This window comes from Miscanthus floridulus, chromosome 3 (assembly GCF_019320115.1).
Source record: "Miscanthus floridulus cultivar M001 chromosome 3, ASM1932011v1, whole genome shotgun sequence".
NCBI classification, from domain to species: Eukaryota; Viridiplantae; Streptophyta; class Magnoliopsida; order Poales; family Poaceae; genus Miscanthus; species Miscanthus floridulus.
The window spans coordinates 76,563,153-76,579,993 of NC_089582.1; the positions used below are offsets into that span (position 1 = coordinate 76,563,153).

General features: G+C 43.3%; 1 pseudogene; it reads left to right on the plus strand.

Moving 5' to 3' along the window:
- Positions 1-4,154: 4,154 nt before the first annotated feature.
- On the plus strand, positions 4,155-15,383 carry LOC136541796 (protein NEDD1-like; annotated as a pseudogene).
- The last annotated feature ends 1,458 nt before the right edge of the window (positions 15,384-16,841 follow it).

Sequence of the window (16,841 nt, forward strand, 5' to 3'; positions counted from 1 at the left end):
TTCTTGATATTGCTGATATCTTATCAAATGTTTAGTAAATCCTATATGTATCAGAAAAATATGATTCTAAGTTTGTTACTCTTCTTGTGTAATGTACTTTCTAGGAAAAATATATGCCATGCATGTCCTATAGAAAAATTATGAGGTGTAGTTCAAGTGCCTTTAATGGCTGATTTTTGTTATTTTTGCTAGAGAGCAAAAATTGTATAAAACATGCATGTGATAATTTTTGTATAGTGATTATTTACTATTTCGAACCTAGGAAAAATACTAAATCTGTTGTTTGACACTTTTCATAATGCAAAGTATTTTCATGCTCATATTTAGGTCCAAGCTTGTCATTTTTGTGTAGGCTATTCCACTTATCCAAATGCCATAAACATTTGATGGTAGACTACTTAGGGTAGTACTGTGCTATGGTAATTTTCTAAGATTTTTCGATGCTATAAAAATAGATGTTGCTATTCAAACCTATTATTAATTAGGGTTTAATCAAATGTTGCTTTATGCATGATTAAGAAATTAGTGAAGCTTTGGCGTATCTTTGAAGCATTTAATGAGATGTGTTGACTTAGCATATTAGTAGTAGAAGAGAATGCAGTAGATAACATGTGCTTGTAGTACATGTTCTTGGATGATGTTGACTACCTTGCATGCAAGCATATTCATTGTGTTCATTTCATCCGATGCACCTTTTGCATAAGCACTTACGCACCTGCATCATACAGGATCGCAAACTGAGAGCCCGGTCGTCATACCCGAGGAGCCCGAGGAGCAGCTCGAGGTGCAGCCGCAGGAAGTGACCGAAGCAGACGAGGAGGACGTTGAGAAACTTTCGGAGTGCCCCGATCACCGCCCGAGCTCCTTCGAGGGAGGTAAGCCCCGGAGCATTTTTTTCTCCCCGGTTTGCGATTATTAATTAATGCTTTACTTTAATTGATGCATTATATTCAGGAGTTGTTTACAACTGTTGCTGCATTATACCTTGTCTACCTTTGTTATACTATATCCTTGTTACCCTGGTATCCACAGTTGAGTCAATGCTTAGCTGGCTTAGACCGGTAGAAGTCGGGTGATTTCCTGTCACCTGTGAGCTATAGGTGGTTACCTGGATCTACTCGGATAACTATATAGTCATGGTATAACTAAGTGTTAATTTGAAGTTGAGACCAGACGGAGACTTACAGGGTTTTGGACTGTAGTGCTTTTCGTCTATGTCGATTAAGGACCGACTATTGTTGGGCCTCAGGTCATGTTGAACGCATGCCTTACATTTAGCTGGCCGAATAACGTACCTTTCGACCGTGAATCTGGGAGATTATTCGGGCCGAGTGGATTGCCCGCAGCGCACTGTACTGGAGCAGGTGTGGTAGGATATGGGGGTGCGATGATAAGATCGAAAGGCAGTCGGTCGGCCCCCGGGTACATGTGGTTCCTAGGCAAACTCGAGATTTTTCCTAGATAGTTGACTCGGTGACCGATACCTCACTTTAGCGGGTGAGTGAGGTTTGTGTAAGGAATAAATTACCAGCCGGTTAATAATCGATTCGAATCGCCATCGTTCACTGGATAGTGAACACTTGACTTGAGTTACTTCATCGTAGTAATGTTGATGGAACACTTGGACAATTATAATGGATATGACATTATGGAAGTTGTTAATGATCATTGGTTATCATTATTTGCTTAATCACATGCTTGCTCTAGTATAGGTGCAAATGTAGTCGACAGGTTAATAATAATTAACTTGACAATAATGCTTTTAGAAATGTTCTTGAAATGCTAAAAATGCCTTTTTGCAAGTGAGTCAGCTACCCTACTATAAATCCCTTCATAATCCTTGGTGTCACTTTATTTTTGGTTATGTCGGGTAAGTCTAGCTGAGTACCTTCTCGTACTCAGGGTTTTGTTCCCACTTGTTGCAAATGGGCAGATGTATTACAGCTATTATATCAACTGCCTTTATCCTGCGATGGGTGATGCTTAGGACCATGGGCATGGTCATTCCTTACGTCTCATCTAATGCTTTTGTTGGAGATGATCATCAGCTGGCACTGTATTTGAACTCTGTGTGAGTGTGTGTGGTTTTGAACAAATGGCTTCCGCTACTTCTATTTGAACTCGGTTTGTAATAACTATGTTTAAACTCCGATGTACCTGTGATGCAAACTTTTATATAATATGTGATGGTGACCGCTAAACTTATTACGATCTTGGCTGGTATGTGAGTTGGTTTGAAATCCTTCATGATTTCACGGACTACCGGGTTATACGGGCTTAAGTTTGCTAAATCGTCTGCTCTGGTGGGTGATTTTCTTACTTAATTTTGTATAATTGGTCGGTTCTGTTACATCCGGGTTGCCCCTGCCCTCAGTGCTAAGCAGGAGCAGATCGAATGAGGAGTGGAATGATCTATCTCTGATCATCCTCCCCCCTCCTGGTTTGACCTTATCCCTTATATAACGAGATAGGTCGGGTACATGGCAGTTTGGGAGATGAATCTACGGTCTACATGCGCTGGAGTTCAGGAGGGTCTTGTAGTGGCGCTCTGTGGACCGTGGCAGTGTCATGGAGCCGAAGAAGCCTTGGGTGTCATCCGACTGCTCTGTTCTGACACTCTATGTGTCAGGCTGTGTCGGTTTGGACCGGCCTCCCCTAGGTGGACCTTCTGAAGTTTTCTTGGCGGTGAAGGAGGTCGACTCCAGGGGCTAACACGTGGGTCCAGGAGCCGCCTAGCCCTCGGAGGTCAAAGAAGCTTGTCTTCTTGTGTCACGCCCTGTGTGTACCTTGTCGCGGGAGTGGCTGGCAAGGCCACGCTCGAAGCGCGACATCTGGGAGCCCCCGAGCCCTTATGGCCCAAGGCTTGTCTTCTTGTGCCCGGGCCTTGACTGGCGTCATAGGCCGGGCAGGAGCCAAGGCTCGAGCTCTGGTGTGTCGTCGATTGGGAGCCTGAGGCTTGGGTGAGCCTCTGAGCTCTGGGTGGGGACTGCGCCGTGCCCAGGCTCGATCAGGTTCCTTCGTCAAAGAGTGCGCGCGAGCGTACCTGATGGGTATAGCCCCCGAGCCCCTAGGCGATCCTAGAGGGGTTGGTCAGGGGGTCTCTTTGGTCAGGAACTATAGATCCTGATGCTTAACATACCCATATATTAGGATCCCATTAGGAGCCCCCGAGCCCTTCGTGGCCTCACTTGGCCTGGTTCGTGATGGCGACGAAGGTCTGAATTTGATCTTCTGGTAACTGAGTTAGTTGTGGCGGGAATAGCTTCCGCTGACTAGAATGTGATGCCCCATATGGGGCCCTTTCCCTAGTGCGATGGGGGTGCTCGGCTATCGGGGCTGAGTAGTAGAGGTGCTGACCCCTTTTTTAGTCCTATGTCACATAGGTCTGTGGCCCGAAAGAGGGTTCGGTGAACTCGTCTGGGAGTTACCAACTCAAGGCCCGGGGGCACCCCTCTTTTTGATCGAAGCCTACCGTGGGCCGGGTGATCAAGAGCTTCTGGGCTCTAGCTCGGGGCCTCCTGATCACCCGGTGCGCCACACCCTTCTAGAAGCTTCGATAGCAGGCCCCGATCCTCTCGGGCTGTCCTTCTTGTGTGGCCATAGGTCAAGGCGCGGGGAGTGCACTGAGCCTTTGGTGGGGTACCCTCGTTGGGTCCATCGCTCAGCGGCTCCCGGCCCAACTCCAAAGAGTTGGTTGATTTTTGAGGGCGCACAATTTACTCACGGTGCTACCGATAAGTTGTTTTGTAGGTACTTTAGACTTGATTATCATTTGTGCCAAGCTAAGTGTAGCAAGGAGCTCCACAAGACCACCATTAGGTGTGAGTTCGATGCCGTGGTAGATGGGGCAACATGCTAGGCAGTGCATTGGGCTCCCTTAGGGACTCAAAAAATGCGTAATGAGAGTTGATAAACTTGAATGACAGCTCTCTAAACATTTATGAACCTCTATTGTTTTTACTCGTATTTTTGCTGCGGGCGGGAACAAGCGTTGAGTATAAAAAAAGGGCACGAACTGATAGGGCCTACGGTGGCAGCTAGTCTCGCCTTGCATTGCACACAACGCAACTACACAAGTCAGCAGATCAGCCGGCCGGGGCCCTGGGTGGGTCCCGCGTCCGCTCTTGTCTTCCTCTCCCAACGTCAATAGCCGGTTCCACTACCAAAGTTCGTCCCAACCGAACAAAATAAACTCTCCAAACCCATTCCAATTTTCAAATCTGCTCCTGCTCCTCCGCCGCCGCTGGACTTCCAAACCCCACGCCGTCGCTCTGCCTCCAAACCCCAAATCCTCGAGCCCCCTCCGCCCGTGGCACGATGGGGTTCGTGGATCCGGCGGCGCCGCTGCTGGCGACGTGCGGCGGCGACACGGTGAAGCTCTTCGACGTCACGGTGGAGACCGGCGACCCCTGCGTCCTCGCCTACACCCCCGCGCCCGCGCACCCCGTCAACGCCGTCAAGTGGAACCACACCAGTGAGTGCCCCCCTACGCGTGCTCTCAGATAGTCAGATCCCCTGAATTCGGTCGCTTTGCTTCGTCACCCGAGGATCTGTAGCTACGAGCTCCGTACGTGTTAGCATTGGATGGTTCGATCCAACACTTGAAATTCTCGTTGAGATCGATTGCTGTCGTTTGCTGCATTATGGTTGGATCATGGGAAGATTTTATAGTACCCATTTAGGGCAGTGGTTATGCTGGTAGGTAGTGTAAGACCATGCCCTGAGCCATCAGCATTCGGGTGCTCGTGGTCTAAATTTTGCACTGATTAGTTGATGAGCTTTGTCTGATCCCATAGACGCTGATGCAGTGTCTCAAATCAGGATGCCATTTGGGGCTACTGAGGTTATGCATGTCCTATCTCTGTTGCTGGTATCTTTTTTTTTTTTTCCTATTAGGAAATCAGAGCTTTGCCTATTTTCAAAAGAAAATCAATGTCGACAAATGCACCACTGCTGCTTCTACTGCTGCAATTTGTTTCTGAGAACTACATGATCGTTCATATTTGCAGTTTAATGTTCAGAGGAACTATGCAGAATATTGATTTTCTGTTGGAGATTGAGCTAGCGAGCACTTTTGTACTGCGCTTACACTTTCTGACATTTTATTCTGCACTGCTGTGTACACACTATTGGCTTTATGTTTTTACTTGACAATGGAGCTCTATGATATCGCACAGCAGTATCTAACAAGCTTACACATCTATTGGCCTGAAGTTGAATTTGTAGCTTTACCAAACAAACCATATGCTTTAAGTACAATTAGTACTCTTTGTCCCTTGGCAAAACTATCATACCACGGATGTTAGTTATGGCTACCTTCCCTGCTAATGCTTGGAGTTATTTGCAGTATATCCTAGAGCAATCAGGCTAAAATGTCAACTTCTAGCCTTTCCATCATGTTTATTTGTATTTACATACTTACAGATACATCAACCAAAACCAGTGGAGGACAGGATATCCATTTCTTTCCTGCAGTGAGTGATAGAGAACTTTATTAATATATTTTTTTTCTATGTTTCACATGTAAAACGCTAAGAAACAGTTTTGGTTTTCTTTTTATTTTTAGTGTAACATCTGTCATGTTACATTTAGCGTTCCATTGTTTCCCTAACTGAATATATTTTATAAGACATTATCCTCAATATGTTTTTTTTTGAAACAGAACCTCAATATGTTCAAAAAACGACTTCTCATTGTATTGCACTGTAAAGCTGCAAATAGAAGCAATAGCACTAACAACCATTTGTTCTTAACGTGCAGATCTTATTGTAGCAAGCGCTGGGGATGATAAAAGGATCTCATTGTGGCATAAAAAGGGTCAAAATGTAGGACAACTACCAACATCAACTGTTGACCGTGGTGATGACATAGAGGTATCAGGCATTAGTATGATTCTGTGCTCATGTATTATGCCTAACAACCATGCATTTGCCACGCTTATTGGGGATTTATCTGCATTTTCTGAAAATGTTACCTGTTTATGTATCAATGTTATTAAATCGGCTAATCGTTGCTAATCTCCCTGGTACCGATCAGGACGATTAGTCGACGATCAGGACGATTAATCGACCTCTTATCGGTCTAGTAGTCCATATAATCGTCCTGTATATAGCAGGACATATATCATATATGTATGGTATATATACCATATACTATATACTTATATAGTAGAAATCGAGCATCAAGACTATATTTCTGGTTAAAGCCTACATCTCTAGCAGTTGCAGGTCCACCCGAGTCTCCATCCACCTCCATTCCTGCTTCAGCATTAGATGCATCTGGCTGATCTTGTGCTTCATCTCTCGCATCATGGTCATCGTCTTCATCAATGATATCTGGAGCTGCAGCAGTCCTTGGACACTTCCTGGTATACATCTGGAAGAGATGCAGCTGGCCAGCTGCACACACAGCAAGCAGCCGACGGCTGGAGGCTGGGGGTGAGGACTAAGGAGGTGAGGGAAAGAGTGGGGGAGAGGTATAAAAGAGAAACCCTAATGAGCCTCACCCAAACAGAGCTTGCCTAGTCTAAAGCAGCCCATCTGCCTGTTTGGTGTCTGATCGGTCAGGACACCTAGTTGGACGATTTATCGTGATTAATCGATGATCGCTCTGATCGAATCGGAGTGCCTAATCGAGTGCTAGGTACCGATAAGGACGATTAATCGAGATTAAACGATCTGATAACATTGTTATCTATTAGTAATGTCAGGATGTACATAGGCATTGCTGTATTGCTTATTCATTTCTTACCTTTTTCCGTAAATGATAAACATGCTAAATTTGGACTAATTGCATGCACTGAGCCATGCCTTTTCTCTAGACAAGCAGTTTTTAGGACAAAAATGAAACGATCAACCCAAATAATACCTGAGGGCGAAATAGTTCATTTTAACACTACTGTTTTTGTGCTTTAGTCCATTTGTATTTTGTATTTTTTAGAGTTTTTCTTGGCATTGACAACAAAGCAACATTGGTGACTATAATGACATCTTTTCGCTATATATGTTAGTTTGTTTTATTGGGTTTCTTTCTTTTATACCCTAATATAGATTTATTTTGCTATTCTTTAAATTTTTTAGCCACTTTAACAAATAAAAGCCTCACAGTAGTGCTTCGTTCCTCTGAAATTTCCTACCCAGCATCTAACATGAGCAATTGAGCATATGGCACTGCTCTCTCTCTCCCTGCGTGCATTGTGGGATTACTGAATAATCATCTGATGATATTTCAAACCTTTATAACTTTATTTGGTAATATGTGCCCATGGCTGATCCTGGCAACCTATACTTTCTTATTAGGAGTGCATTTATTCTATCAGTTTTAGCAACAAAGGTTCTCGATATCTCTGTTCTGGTGGAAGCGACCATATTGTTAGGATATGGGATTTGCAGCGGAAGAGATGTATCAAATGGCTAAGTGGTCACACTGACACAATTACTGGCGTAATGTATAACTGCAAAGATGAACATTTGGCATCGATCAGCATGAAGGGGGACCTGATTCTTCATAATCTTGCTTCTGGAGCACGTGCTGCTGAACTTAGCGATCCAAACGGACAGGTAAATTTATTTACTTCTTTGTGTTTTTGTGTAAAATGCGCATGCCTCACATTAGGTCCTAGGAGTACCTGAATTTCAAATTTTGACCTTTAGAATTTATTAGTTTTCCTGAATTATTTATGCAAGGTCAGGTTCTGAGAGTGCTTGATTATTCACGAAATAGTAGGCATTTGTTGGTGACAGCTGGAGATGATGGTTCTGTGCATCTTTGGGATACAACTGCAAAGTCTCCTAAGGTACCGGAATCCATGGGGTTCTGCTTATGTTGTACTTATTCTTCTGTTGTTCAAGTGTTATAGAGTTAAACATTAAAATCAAAATAAAATACCGCCTTCAAGATAGCTATCATATAGATGATAGGGAAAGTTATTATGGTATTCCCTAAAAAAATTACAGTAATGTTATCTTTCTATATATATACCATACAGTCATTATACTCTGTTGTGCATACCGACATTTTGTCTTGCAGCATGGCCTTTTGTAGTGCCTGTAGAGAAAGCTGTGTTAGCTCCATGTATTCTAAAAGGTGCTAAGCTTGGAGCAGGGTACCAGCAAGTTCCTCCGTAGGGCACCTAGGCCCTATTAGGCACCGCTTCTCAACCAGCATTTGCTTAAGAATAAGCCCACCATGTGCAAACACGTAGCTTGTGCTGATATCCACCCCTCACCTCCCCCCCCCCCCCCCTGGTTCTCCAAAATGAACTGCCCTTGACTTTTCCTGTCAGCAGGGCCCAGTGGGGGCAGATCAGCTTCTTATACTGTCTGCCCCTAACAAGCTTGTTCGCTCGCCTGATCTGCCTCTGCCTCTGTTCGCCACGGCCATGCTGCCGCTGTCTGCTTTGTCGTCTTCCAATGGTTGAGACCCCACCGAGATCCCCTCCGTTGTCGAGGTCCCCTATGATATCCCTGTGAGCTTGGTTCTCTTGGAGGTGGCCAGAGTTGCGAAGCGTGAGTTTTGGCTACTGGAGCTGCATGTGTGCCACGGTAGGAAAAGCTGTGGCTGTGTGAGCTGACCATTTGCCGAGGGAGGAGCTGTGACTTACGGGTGTGGCGGCTTCCTCGATTTGGGGTTGTGTGAGTGCTTGATTTTGGCTACAGCACCAGGGATTGGAGCTGGAGGAAAGGGATGACGAATGGTAGATGTTTGTAAAAAGCTATAAAAATCCCAACATCCAGCTTTCTGTACAGCAGCTTGTCTAAGAACCAACTTTTCTGGGCAGGTGGGAAAGGCCAGCTTATGCATAATTTTACGTTCTGCAAACAGGGTTCTATGGGGCAACCTGGACATGCAGGTTGAACGTAGGAAGGTCGGTGAACAGAGAAAGACAAACAGAGATGGAGCCATATCTGGGCCTTGAGGGCTTGATTAGCCTAGTGATTAGAATGGAAAAGTGTTCGGTGATCGAATGTTGAACAACCCTGATTAATGCCGAAGCCCCATTCTGAAGTTTTGGTACTAGCTTCTTTCCTTTTGAAAATAGAGGCTCAAGACAATTTATTTTAGTTAATGATGTCCAGACCTGAGATGGAGCTAGAAGCTGGACCTGTGCCAAACTGATGGGCTGGCCACTTAGCTCCTGTATTTACCAAATTTGCTGAGGCAGGCTGCTGACCAGTTCCCTGATGGGTGGAACAGGGTGCATTTTAGAACATTTCTAGCTATATATTTTTTTCCACTGGGACTTTGTTTCTTGGAAACTTAAATTCGCATTTCCTTGTTTTTTATCTGGTTGACAGAGGTTTGAAGGTAAAATACATGTAGTACTCATCTTGACTCTTGAGTCTTTATGTAGCTGTGATTATTATTCTGTTGTTTCTGGTACTATAAATGACTTGCTTGAATTGATTCTTCATTCTGACTAAACATATAATCTATTGATATATTAAAATAACTGATCTGCATGATCAGCTTTCTTCTGCTTATACTTGCTTTAATTTTCTTGAATTGACTAGCCGCTGTTGTGCAGGTTTCATGGCTGAAGCAACATTCTGCACCCACAAGTGGTGTTTGTATTTCACCATCCAGCGATAAGGTTTTGTGGTTATAAATGCAGCTGGCATTTCATGTCTGAATGAATAATGTCTTTCCCACACTTGAGGTTTATATTTTGTCTTTGCAGACAATTGCTACAGTGGGCCTTGATAAGAAGTTATACATGTTAGATTCAGGGTCAAGACGGCCAACACAAACTATTCCTCATGAGGCTCCATTCTCCTCATTGGCATATAATGATGATGGTACTATATTAGCAGCAGGTACAAATAGTGGACGTGTGGTGTTCTATGATGTTCGAGGAAAATCAAAGCCATTGACCATCCTTCGTGCATATAATACCTCTGAGGTGAGAAACCACAATCATCTTCTCTTTGGTCTGCAAATTGTTGTTGACTTGCAGAAAATTCTGTTTCCTGTTGTACTTTGTAGTTCTGTGCTCTTTCTTTTTTTTTTCTCGTACAATCTTCTGTACTCTTTCTCGAAACAACAAATCCCTGGATGAAAACAAAATTGTATTTAGTTGAGAGAAGTCTCTGGCAATGAAATACATTCCTATGTATTTTTGCTGAATCATTGTCATGTGAACCTGATAATTGAAAAGTATCCTATTTAAATTAATAATTAAAATGAACTGATGGTTTTACATAAAGACTGCTTCACGAAATTCTTACGCCCACAATTTACTCTTTAATTTGTTTTTAACACTCGTGAAATTACAATTTCAGGCTGTGACAGGTTTATGCTGGCAACGGTCGAAGCCTGTCGTTGTTAATGAGAACAGTTCTTCTGAAGTTGCTCTTCTTGGGGGAACTAGTGAAGAGTCTGTTCTTATGCCAGATCCCTTGCCTTCAGCAACACCTACAAGTCTTGGCTCTGGAGTGGCCACTACAAGTCTTCGCTCTTCTTTGACAGCAAACACAAGTGGCTATCTTTCAACCTCAAATTCTTATACTACGGAGGAACTCCATATAGAACTCGTCCGCTGTCTGGTGGACCGTTATCAAGCTACAGGCTCCTCGTAGTAACTATAATCTGAAGGATGATATGGATGTATTTTCTCCACTTGTTGATGTCCAGCCTTTCACACCATCTAGTGGCAACTGGTGGGATGAGCATGGAAGTGATGATGCCGAAAAAGATGATAAACCCGGGGAAAAGAAATTTTCAGCAACCAGGAAGTATTCGTATATGGAAGGCAATGATGAGCCACATCCGATTGCAGATTGGCGGTCTACTGCAAATTCAAGACAGGTCCTTCATGAAAAACTTATATGCTTATGTTTCAGGGGGCACATGTCTCATCGTGAAAGGATAACCCATATAGTTTTTTTCCTGATGTTGTTATACATGTTTGCATTGTACAGGATAGCATCTCATCTGTGACTACTACATCCATGCCATCATGGAAGAGTGAACTATCTGTATCTTCACCAGAGACAGCAACTGTAAATGCATTACCAGACAGGCTAACCCAACGTCAACAGATGTCACGCTTTGGGTCTTCAGCCTTTCCAACTGGTGGCTTGGCATTTACAGCCTTACAAGATTCAGCTTCAGCGCCCAGTCACTCACTGAAGGGTTCTCTTACAAGTAACATTTTAATGAATCTACAAAACAAGGGCATCTTGAGCAATGCACACTCTTCCCTGGACGCATCCTCTCGTAATCTTCAGAGTTCACTTTCCTCATCATATGTTTCCAAAACTATGCCAGCTGTGATTCCTGATCAACCAGGAGCAGCACAATCCACTTCTATGTGGAGACCCACAACATATACTGATAGAATGAGCTCATCATCTGTTTTTAGTGATGGATTAGCTTCAGCATTTGGCTCACCAAAATCAAAGAAGACGGGAGCAGAAACAAAAGATGAGTTGCTCAGTAGCATTTTGTCAAGACAAGAAGCAGCAGCTGCCTCTTCATCTGCAATCCCTCTAGCAAGCAATGTAAGAAGTTCTTGTTTACTAGTGCAACTAGTATGACTAAAATGTTTTAACAGCATGATTTTCTGAACTGTTATATTCTATTTATCAGGGGGTAGTGCCACCACAACTGGCAAACACAGGTTCTTCATCTGATCAACATGGCGCTGCTTCCTTCTCACTTCAGTATGTGCAGCGCATGCTTGAAGAATCTCTTGGGTCTGTCCAGAAGTCCATCCATGAGGATGTGAGAAATCTCCACATTGAACTTTTAAGACAGTTTCACATGCAGGAGGTAAAATTTCTAGCTCAATGTGGTGGGGTTGCTTTGTGCTTCAAGTTTTGACTCATAGATTCAAGATTTGATTTTAAGCTGACTTTGTTTTGTTCTCAATGGCACACACCTATATAACCTGCTCCAAGCCTCCAATGCCATGCAAGATCTTCATAAGTTCTGTATGGTGGGCTCACCTAGATCAGATTTGTGGACACAAGCATCATAGGTTGCGTTTGGTTGCCTGCATTAGTTTGTGCAATTAACCTGTGTCCCATAGAGGCCTGTGCAGGGTTGCACAGTGCTCAAAGGAGGCCAAATGTTGCATTAGTTAGTATGCTAGATTTGGTCGTATTATGCAATACAGGCTTGTACAAGTTGATGAGGCTCACAAAAATGGAATCTTCACCTTGCCCACTTCTACTAGAACATGGAGGTGATCACGTGCAACAAAATATAAGCAGCCAAACACAATCTTACTTACAGCTTGCATCTGCAGAACAACCATACACCAACATACATATGTTTATGCTGCCTTGTGTTGTGTTTCATAAGGCCTAATACATGATAAGGCTAGTGCAAGCAATAGTAAAGCTGCACTTTTTTTTCATATAGAAATAATTTAAAGTAGTGGACATATTGTGATAACTGCCCCCTGATTTTATTTTTTATGTACCACTAGTAGTCTAGTGCTTTCCTTTGCCATGCTAACTGCATCCTTTTGAAATAATGTATTAGTTGCATGAAATATTCAGTTTCCTGCACCTGCATGCCCTTCCACTATAATTGCAGTAGTGGCTAACCACCTATGATGGTTGAGGCAGGTTGTTAGCTTCATGAGTTTAGAATCTCCCGCATAGGTTTATTAGCCTATGTGTCAATAATGTCATTTGTTCTGAACTCAAGATATATCTGCATAATTCACCTTAATTAAAAAGTTCATTGGAAATTCAAAAAAATGGAGAGATTTAAACAAGAACATTGGAGCTCAGATAAACACATTTATTACAGTTAATTAACTTCCATTTTTTGAAATCAATGCCTTTTAAATCTTGAAAGTTTGAACAAAGGATTTTAATGTTTAGGAAGGTTACATGATATCAAATCCCGTAGATACTATTTTAGTTGTTTATAAATGTATAAAGATACAGTTATGAACTTGCTGCTGCAAAACCCAAATGTCTATATCAGCGCACTCCCAATTTTTCTCAATTAATTTCTTGGAAACACATAGTTTGTGGTTTCTGTCAAATATTCACACTAATTTTGAAGCCATTTCACAGAACCACAAATTGCTGCTCTGTAGTTTTAGAAAACCTCTTTTGTTCTGTTGTAGAAAACACCTGATTACCTGGACCGGTAGTTTTACAATGATCATGGTGTGCCTGTTTTCTCGCCCTATTGAAGTGAGAAAAGCTTGCGCAGAGACTCTGCAAAATAGAACTGGTAGTTCTGTCAAAAGTGTGGTTTCTTGAAGCTATAGTAGAACGCAAAATCTATCTGACGGCCCGTCACGCTCTGGTTGTATCGCGAGACGCCCAATAGTCTTCCTCTCCCTCTCTTCTCTTCCTCTCTCTCTTCTTCTCCATCTCCGGCAGCCTTAAAAATGGGGTCGAGGGAGGCAGACAGGCCCAGCAGTGGGGACGGGAGAGACAGCGGCGAGGCAGAGGCGGAGGTGATGGGCGTGTATGGTTCCCAACGCTGCCTCGCCTCGCCTTGCGTAGCTGTACCCGCAGCAGAAACCAAGATCCTTGTCCGCTCCCGAGAGCGGATCCGGCTGTCCCACGGAAGCTTGGCAAAACTCACCAGCGCAGTCCCCGAGAAACCTGAGCAAGGGAACCAAACGCCCACCTGTCCTCGGTGTCCGCACTCGTCAAGGCGACACAGGGCCGGGCGAGATCCAAATGCGCCCGATGTCGTCGGACCGGGCGGCGGAGAAGGCGGCCGGGCGGGATTGGGGCAGGGGTGTGGCCATGGCGACGGTGGGGAAAGGGGAAGAAGGTCGCCACGAGTGTGGTAGGGTCTCGCCAGAGCTCCACGGTAGCGGCCACATGGTGGCGGTGGGGGAAGGGGAAGGAGGTCGCCACGGGCGCTGTAGGGTCTCGACAGAGCTCCGGGGCCACTGCTGTGGAGCTCCGGCGAGACCCTACCGCGCCACGGTGGGGCGGTCAGTGGTGGGCGGCGCGCCAATTGGGGAAGCGCAACCCCATCACGCGTTATTGGCGTTCATAGTAGAATGTCTCACTGTGTGCAACATTTTGTCAGAGGTGTTGCTTTTTTTATGTTGGAAATGTACAACTTTATTGAAGATTTATCTTGTTTTATTGCTGAATATACGATGAAAACGATGAAGTAATGTTTTTTTTTGGTAACTGCCATGAGTGCAATTAAAATGTTTTTTCATCATGATTCTATAGTTTGCTTTTGAGATGGTTTGGACATGTGCAACGGAGACCTCCAGATGCACCAGTGCGTAGTGGAATCCTAAGTCAGGATAGTAACGTGAAGAGAGGCAGAGGAAGACCGAAGTTGACTTGGGTAGAGGCAATAAAAGGAGACTTGAAAGGATGGAATATACCTAAAGACTTAGCCTTAGATAGGAGTGCTTGGAAGACAGCTATTCACGTGCCTGAACCTTGATTGTTTCTGTTGGGTTTCAACTCTAGCCTACCCCAACTTGTTTGGGACTTAAAGGCTTTGTTGTTGTTGTTGTTGTATCCGTAGATTTTTTATGTAAGGAGCTCCTTTTGTTTCTACACCCATGGAAAAAAATATGAAAGCATATACAATAGACTAGTTGAGCCTTTAATCCCCTTACCCAACTCTAGCTGATCTGTTTTTAAGTTAACACTAGGAATATTTATCAATGAAATAAACTATTGCTCTTATTTTTCTTTTGTTTTGAAAGAGGAAGGCAGCTTGCTATTTTTCTGTCTTGCATTTCTTTGGTACAATCATAAATTGTCTGACACTAGATGAGATTGCACATTTGTCACTGTTAATTCGATTCCTTGTCTGAAGTTCTGAACCCATACCTATGATTTCGAAATGCTTGTTTGCTCTATGTGCTCAATCTTTTTATTTACCCTTTGTTTTAATACATTCTTCTTTTTTGACACAATGAACCTTTCTGCGAGAAACAGATTGAAATGTCAGGCGTGCTGAACTTGGTCATGGAAAAGGTGGAAGGCCTGACAAAAGAAGTGCAGCAACTAAGAAGGGAGAACCAACAGCTCCGGCAGCAGCTTCTCTAATATGTGCCTTTGGGGGCCTCTATTTGGCATTTTTATGCTTTGTGGAAGAGTGCAATTTGCTCCGGAGTCCTAGGTAGGCCCGGCGATGGTTGATTCTCATATTGGTTGTCTAGCGCATGACATATAGGAAGCTCGTGTTTGACACGGTTGTACATAGAATCCTCTTAGTTTAGAAGCATATTGATTGAATTATTGTTTTCTCTGTTTGTCGTGTTGTGTTGGACTGGTTCCATGTATCTTGGTGGACCTTGGGCGGCCTGATTTTGGATGGCATATGTGAAAGGTCAACAGAGATTTTCAATGTAGCTTTTGTTAATAGGATTCCTCGATGAGGCTAAAAATACTCGTCCTTAACAATGGCATATGATATTTTGCTTCTTGTTATAGCAGATGTGGCTAGCTTATTACTGTTTGTCCAGTTTATAAGGCGTTAATGGCAAGGTTTCTTAATTTACACTTGACCATTCATTTATTTTGTACTCCCTTTGTCTCTGAACAAATCAATTTCTAAATTTGAAGTTTGTGGAGCTAGGTAGAGAAGTCTCTCTGGTGTCTCAGGGGAGGTCTCAAACCCCTGGGCTCTGGACTAGTTTCTACACCAAAATCAAGCCTAAAATGTTCAATATGCTCAAATCTCGTCCCATCCACAACATTGCTAGCCTGTTTTAGCTTATCCGACTCTTGAATTGCAACTCTTTCCTTCTCTTCTCAGTTACTTCTAACGGAAACGATGGCCCTGGTGGGGAGTTCAAAGAGATGGTGGTGGCATGGAGTGTTAGGAAAGAACTGACAAAATAAGTATGATCACAATCATGAGAGACTAATTTATGTGGAAACTCTGGAAATCAATACACGAACACACAAAGGTAATCTTCACTATTCAATATATCTGGAAGTCTACAAATGCAAGGGATTTACAACTGGTAACTCAACCCAAGCATATTACAAGAGGAAGAGGAATTGAAAACGCAGAAGAGTTCTGCTAATTGTGTTACACTTTTGCATACGCGTTCAACTAGTTTATACAGGCCGAAGCATGCAGTCAAATCCAAATAACAAGTGGCTGAACAGAACCCAAGCAACATGCAAGCATGCTACCACAAAACACCTTGGCGATGTAGGACAAGCTAAATTAGACGTTGTCCAACAGTAGGTGCATGTAGAAGCCTTTAGGAATTCGGAGCATATACCAACAAACTCCACCTTGAGACGAATTCCCTTCTTCAATCAAATGAAGAATCATTGATAAAATGCCTTCAATTGTCATCATCACCATGCACCATAAAATCTTATGGACTAAACTGTAACACCAATTAAGCTTGAGCAAAGCTCAAACTTATTAGCAGTAACAGACTTTGTCATCATGTCTGCAGGATTGTCATGAGTACTAATCTTGCATACTTTGATATCACCTTGGGCAATAATTTCTCGAATATAGTGATATCTAACATCGATATGCTTTGTTCTCTCATGAAACATTTGATCTTTTGTAAGGCATATAGCACTCTGACTATCACAAAATATAGTGGTGCAAGATTTATCACCACAGAACTCATTGTACAAACCTCTCAACCAAATAGCTTCTTTGCATGTCTCAGAAATAGCCATACACTCGGCTTCCATTGTAGATAAAGCAACTGTAGCTTGCAAACTTGCTTTTCAACCACCAATGGTGAATACATAACCTGTGAGTGACCTTTTATCCAAATCACTAGCATAATTAGAGTCCACATAACCAACAAGTACCACGCAAATATCTGAAAATCCATTGGACAACCTTCCAATGCTCTTTACCTGGATTGGCCATGTATCTACTAACAACACTCAATGCATGAG